This window comes from Lynx rufus, unplaced genomic scaffold (assembly GCF_022079265.1).
Source record: "Lynx rufus isolate CCGP_SWC_20201006 ecotype Redwood Valley unplaced genomic scaffold, mLynRuf1.p SCAF_9, whole genome shotgun sequence".
NCBI classification, from domain to species: Eukaryota; Metazoa; Chordata; class Mammalia; order Carnivora; family Felidae; genus Lynx; species Lynx rufus.
In genome coordinates this window covers 29,618,866-29,625,650 of record NW_025814897.1, presented here as the reverse complement: position 1 = coordinate 29,625,650, position 6,785 = coordinate 29,618,866, and positions in this window count along the sequence as shown.

Here is a 6,785-nt window from a genome sequence, read left to right as displayed (position 1 = left end):
AAACTCTAATTGGGCTTTATTTTTTGAGAAAGAAGTCAGGCATTAGCTTGCCCAAAGTAAAACTATCTGGGGAGGGGTAGAGGTCACTTTTCCTCCCCTTCCTTTTCTATGATGTCCCTGAGAGAATGCACATTTTAATCCTTTCAGTAGGGCTGCTTCAAAGGGCAATTGAGATGTGTAATGGTTAATTTTATGTGTCAACTTGGTTAGGCCACAGTATCCAGATATAGAGTCAAACATTATTCTAGATGTTTCCTTGAAGGTATTTTTTAGATGAGACTAACATTTAAGTCAGTAGACTTTGAGGAAAGAAGATCACCCTCCATAATATGGGTGGACTTCATCCAATTAATTGAATACCTTAATAGAAGAAAACTGACCTCCCTTGAGAAACAGGGAATTCTACTAGGAGACAGCCTTCAGATTTGAACTGTAACATTAACTCTTCCCTGGGTCTCAAGCCTGCTGGCCTACCCACACACTATGGACTTGTCAGCTTCCATAATCGCATAAATTAATCCTTAACACACACACACACACACACACACACACACACACACAGAGAGAGAGAGAGAGAGAGAGAGAGAGAGAGAGAAGGACAGAGAGAGGGAGAAGTAACATATATGCAAAATTCTACTGTGTCTGTTTCTCTGGAGAACTCTGACTCATACAAGATGCCTGGACCTGTCCTCTCTCTCCCCTATAATTCTCCTTTCTTTCCTTGTCTTCTGCTTTTGTTTTGCCACTTCCTTTCCCTTTATCTTTCCGAAGACTTCTTGACCCCTGGAGGAGGGAAAGTCAAACACTGATTTTGTCTTCTCCCTTCTCGGGAAGGGAAAGACTTCTTGCCACCACAGGCAATTTACAGCCCCATGATCCAGGGAGGTTTTTTGTTGTTGTTGTTGGTTGTCTTTTTTTTTCCCCCCATGTCTCAGTATTTGTGACACTGAATGCATCTAGTGAGGTAACCTGGAGCTAGGAGCTAGAGCAACTGGGATGAGATGAGACAGAATTTTCAGGATTACAGTCAGCAAAATTTTGGTGCTAAGTTAAGAGGTGGGTGGGGGAGCATTCCTGGTGATAAAAAAGAGGTGGTTTGTAGACAAATCCTAGATATTTCTGAGGCGGTGGTGATGATGCTTACAGCCCAACAGAATTTTAGAGACTATTTCGGCCAATGCACCACAACCTTTTTTGGCCAAAAATCACAATAAAAATACATTTAAAAATGTCACTACACCACAAGTGCACACCCAAGAGCCTGAGAACTCATACAAGTAAATGAATAAAGTCTGCACTCTGTGATGTCATAATACTTTATGAGAGGCTTACTCATTATGCTAAGTGACCATATATCACAGTGATTATGTAAATCACAAGCTATGCTTCTGATTAATATGGTTATGTTTTATTAATTAGGATATTCATATCTGAAGCCCATCCACCTAACTTGTTACCCATGTCATACAGCAACTCTTTTCCTCCCATGAAGAGCTTCTCACAATATAAATACTAGTATGGTCCAGCATCAGTTGTATATGGGCACAGAGCATATAATTCTAATTCTTTTTCTTCACCTCAAGCTAAACTGCTATCAGTAAAATCACATCCAATGTCTAAATGAGGATAAATATATTCAACTATGTAATATTTGGTGTGTGACTCTTGAATAGCTATGATACCTGTGAGATTTCAGAGTAAGGGCTGGAGACACATGACTATTCTTTATTATATTTTAAATAAATATTTATTGAAAATCTGCTATATCCCAACAATATTGTTATGGGCACTGGTGACAGGCCAGGGAACCATGGGGGGGGGCAGGAAAAGACTTAGCATTTTCTACTTAGAGTTTCTAGAAATCACTAAGGGTAATCTTTCTTCTCTATGTATCAGTTTTTTAACCTAATAATACCTTCCTAATACAGGTGTTAAAATAATTATATGAAATTGTGAGGTATACATTCTGGTGTGATGATGATGATGATGATGATTATAATGATGACGAAAGCCACTGTCAGTTTTTAAATGTTGGTTGGTTGGTCAGTTGGGGAACCCAGGTGGCTCAGTTGGTTGAGTACCCGACTATTGATTTCAGCTCAGGTCTTGCTCCCAGGGTTGTGGAACTGAGCCCAGCATTGGGCTCTGCACTGAGCATGGAACCTGTTTAACATTCTCTCTCTCTCTTTCTCTCTCTCCCTCTGTCTCTCTCCCTTGTTCCTGCTCCCTCTCTCCAAATAAAAATATAATAAGAAAATAAAATGAATGCTGGTTGGTTGGTTGGTCTGTCCCTGAGTGGGTCCAGACATGGAACTTCTAAACTGAAACAATTAATCCTAACACATTTATTAATCATTAGCCATGTACAAGATGCTGTGATTAGCACAGGTGGGTCTATGGCACCTCCAGGGAACTCTGACTTCAGACACTACACATCAATATTCAAGTCTCTCAGGCTGAAGTGAAATAAAACAAAACACAGCACTAACCCCTTCCAGACCCATATCTCTGTCTAGTTAGAGCTGCACTTTTTGTTTTCTTTTCATTCACTCAGAGGTGATCTTGAAAACCTGGCCACATCTGCTTTCTGCACTACTTGTATTCCATCCCACCTAAGTTCAGCACCTAACTTCCACAACCCTGCCGGAGAAACTGCTTCTGCCAATGTCTCCAGCATCTTCCACTGTGCAGGACCAAAAGCCTGATTGTCCATCCTTCGCTAACCTGAATTCTCTAGCATTTGACACTGTTAAACAATCCCTTCTTCCTGATTAGACTCTGCCTTGATTTCTATGCAGCTATCAATCCCTGATTTTCCTTCTGTTTTTTAGTTACTCATCAGACTCCTTCATGGGTTCTTCTGCTCACTCCTTAAATGTTTGCATTGCCCAGAATCCACACTAATGCTATATTCCTTCTAACTCCACTGCCCTTGTTGACTGACTTTATTCTTACCCAGGGCTTCAGCTCCCACTTTTACAGAGGTGATTCCAAAATCTGTAACTGTAAACATTGTCTCTTTCTCAAGCTCAGAACCTAAATATCCTCATGCCAACAGAAATCTTTACTTGGATATTTCACTGGCAGTTTCCATTCGGCATTTATCATTGATCACCCTCCACTCAGTATCAACTCCTCTTGCTGTTTCTCTGATTGGTAACATTATCTGCTCTGCTGCCAACATCAGAAGCCAAGTGGCAGCCTGAATCCTAAAACTTCAGCCTGTAGGAGTGAATTTAGGGCTCACTTCCTTTGATCAGCTTTCTGGCACCCCAAATCCAGTTTAGATGGTCCAACTCTAAGATGCTGAGGCATCCTTGCATACTGTTACTTTAAATCTTATATTGTACTTCAAAATCTGTTTTATTTGCCTTACTAGGCTATAAACTCCCTGGGGGTAGGTAATATATCATATTGTTAGTATCCCCAGGCCCAGTAAAGTGCCCAGATATTCAATTAATATTGGTCAAAGAACCCCCAAAACCAAAACCACAACAATGAATGATTGAATGAACTGGTCAACAAAATAAACAATATAAAACAAATTGGCCAATGTGATAAGATTGTGATAATATAAATGCACAAGTTCTAGTTCGTCTCTAAGAACAAGAGAGAGCAGTTTCGTTTTAGCCCAGGTGAAGTAGCATCCGGCTTATTGATACTTACAATGTGTCCAGACCTCTGCTAGGTATTTCATGTAAAACTTGTTCACTTCTTCAAAGAAAGAAAATAATGTTAATGTTGCCCAAATAACCATTGAGGAAACTTGGCCCCAGAGAACTTTGGCCCATTGCTCAAGGCCCCAGCTTCTCCGTGGCAGGTCCAGATTTAGAGCCAGACAGATTGATCCTTCTCTCCTTCACACCTTGGTTCCCTGAGTGGAATGATCCATTTCCCACTCATTACAGTGGAAGCATGAGTGAGACCTGGGAGGAGAAAGACTGTAATAGCTCCTATTGAGCTTTTAAAAATTCATTTTATGGTTTGTAGTTCTCACTATAATGTTTTTTTGTTATTTGATTTCTAGAACTATATGTTATTTGATTTCTAGAACTCATTACTATTAAGTAGTGAGGCTTGTGGAAATTGGTCCCTTTAAAGGAGTCTCCATTTTTTCTAGAAGGAGGTACTTTAATGTGGTTGATGCTTTGCGATGTCCCACTCTTGGCGAGTTTGGGGGCCAGGGAAGAAATGAGAGCATAGTAAAGAGAGTCTCTGGTGGGGATGGGGTTGGACCCTCTGCTGTCTACTTCACTGACTTTCTACAGATTATGGATAGTGGACATCAGTTCTCTCATGCAGCAAATATTTGATATTTACTCTGTCCCAAGCTCTAGTCCACAGTAGAGGAATCAGGGATGACAAGACAGATATCCTGCTCTCACGGACCTTGCGTTTCTAATGGAGAAAGATAATTAAATGCATATGCACATATGCCACACACACACACAAACACACACACACATTTTGAAAAAAAAGAGAGTAAGATAAGGAGGATGATACATAGACTGGATTCTACAGCTATCTTTAGATCACTCTCTATGTGTTGGGGAACACCTCACCTATATATTTTTACAATGCAAATATTGTGTGCCTTATGTTTTCCTGTTGGTTTTGCTTATTTTAGTTTTTTTGCTGCTGTTTTTGTTCACTCCTTGGGCTATTTTTGTTGTCTTACTTGTTTTGGTTTGGTTTGGTTTGGTTTGGTCAGTTTTAATAATTTTGGCATAGAGAAGGGGATTTGAATGCTCACTGTCACTGATAGTTGCAATCAGGCCGGGCACTATAATAGGAGATTTCACGTGTATCATCTGTCTTAATTCTCACAGCAACCCTTTGAAGAAGCTCTTATTAACCCTGTTTACAGATGAAAAGATAAAATCACAGTGGAGACAAGTAATATGCCCAAGATCACAGAGCTCATAATTGGCAGAGCTGGGATGTGAAGCATGAATTTTAATTCATGCCCAGTATTGGTTCTTTTTACCAGCTCAAGCAGATGAGTACTGTATTAGAAAGGATGTGAAATGGTCTATGATGAAAGAAGAACAGATTAAGATTCAAGTGACCTAAAGTCTGGCCTCAAGTCAGCAGCTGACCAGGAAAACCGTTTGACTTATATTTGCTTCATTTGCAGAAGTTCAAAGAGACAACTGGAAGTGAAGTTCCTCATTCCCACCTAGCAATGATCACATAGGTAGCTATTATATGGAAACTGCTTTAGGTTTTACAGAGTTCACTACTTGTGTCTCATTCATAGTATTGTGTTCTGGCATCTGTTTCTATTTCTTGGAACTTCCTTGACCCTAGAAACTGAAGGCCCAGTCAGTTCTTACCTCTCTGATCACTAGCAAACATTTCTAGTTTACTACACCTCCAGATCCTGAGGACCTTGAGAGAGACACCTTCTATAGGCTAAGTTACAAAGCCTCCTTGATCATTCCACCCCACTGGGTCCTTACTGATTTAGGTAGGTTTCTGTAATATAAATAAGCATCATGCATGGGCTTCTTACTTTATGTTTATTCCTAATGCACACACAGAGCAGCTGGGTACAATTTTTTCTCAGATAAACACAAGCTGTAAGTTTTCTTTATTTATGAATAACACACAGTTTGAAATTGCTTTTACAACTGGATACAAATTTCATTAGGCAAATTCAGATATTTCTGTTGGATGCAGAATTCCCCCAAAGTCATCCTTTCCTAGGCAGCTTCTCCACGGTAAAATAAAACCTTATTAATAACCACTTTTGATCTGTAAGTGATCTTTTGGTGACTTCTAATTCTAAATTGGCTCTTCTTTGAAACCATAGAAATACCTATCCTGTTTCCCATATTACACACACACACACACACACACACACACGACCTTCAAACAAGTTGGGAATTTGCCTGTTCTGCACCCTACAGCTTATCTGTCCACATAACCACTTCAGGGAAGAAACTTGTGCATGGGGAGAATTAGGCACTTTGTATAGGTAATAAGAACTAACATTTATATTGAGTGCTTACTGAGTGCCAGACAGGATGCTGATGACATTACATGCAGTATTTCATTTTAACACTCACAAATACTGTATGTACTCAATATTATCATTGTCTCTATTTATAGATGGGAAACTGAGGATTAGCAAAGTTAAGAAAATTATAAAAAGTCACACAGAAGTATGTATTTAGAGGTAGGATTCAGACAGACTCCAGTGTCCCTGTTCTAGTCTTACTACACTTTAAAACAGAGGCTTTCTTTCAATTGACCTAGATCATGGTAGACACATGACTTAAATTTGGGCCATTTGACTCTTATTAAGGGGAAGTGAGCAGCATGTTTTCAAAAATGGACTGATAACTTCATGGCCTCATTCTGAGTCAATCCTAAAATCTACTCTCAAGAGTTCAAATGTAGCTGAGGAGAGGAAATAAACTAAGAGACAAATTGAAATCCATGGGATTGCTTAGATTCTGAAGCTTAAGATAAGGGGGGCTGTTTCTAAGGTACAAACAAAGGCAGAGGGGTTCCTAGATCTGGGATAAGGGTTCCATGGATAACATGCCCCCCCAAAAGAATTTTACCACATCTTTTAAAACAGTAAGCTTGGAAGTAGGTTTTCTATGAGATGCTAGTGTTGTCCTCATTCCTGTATAGTAAGCTTCAGATTCTTTTCTCCCACTGTCGACCTCATATCTCCATCTGACGGTCTCAAGGAGCTTTCTATTCACTCTTTCAACTCCTGATTCTCAAAATCTATTCCTTCTGGAAACATCCCCTTCACAGGAAATTGTACC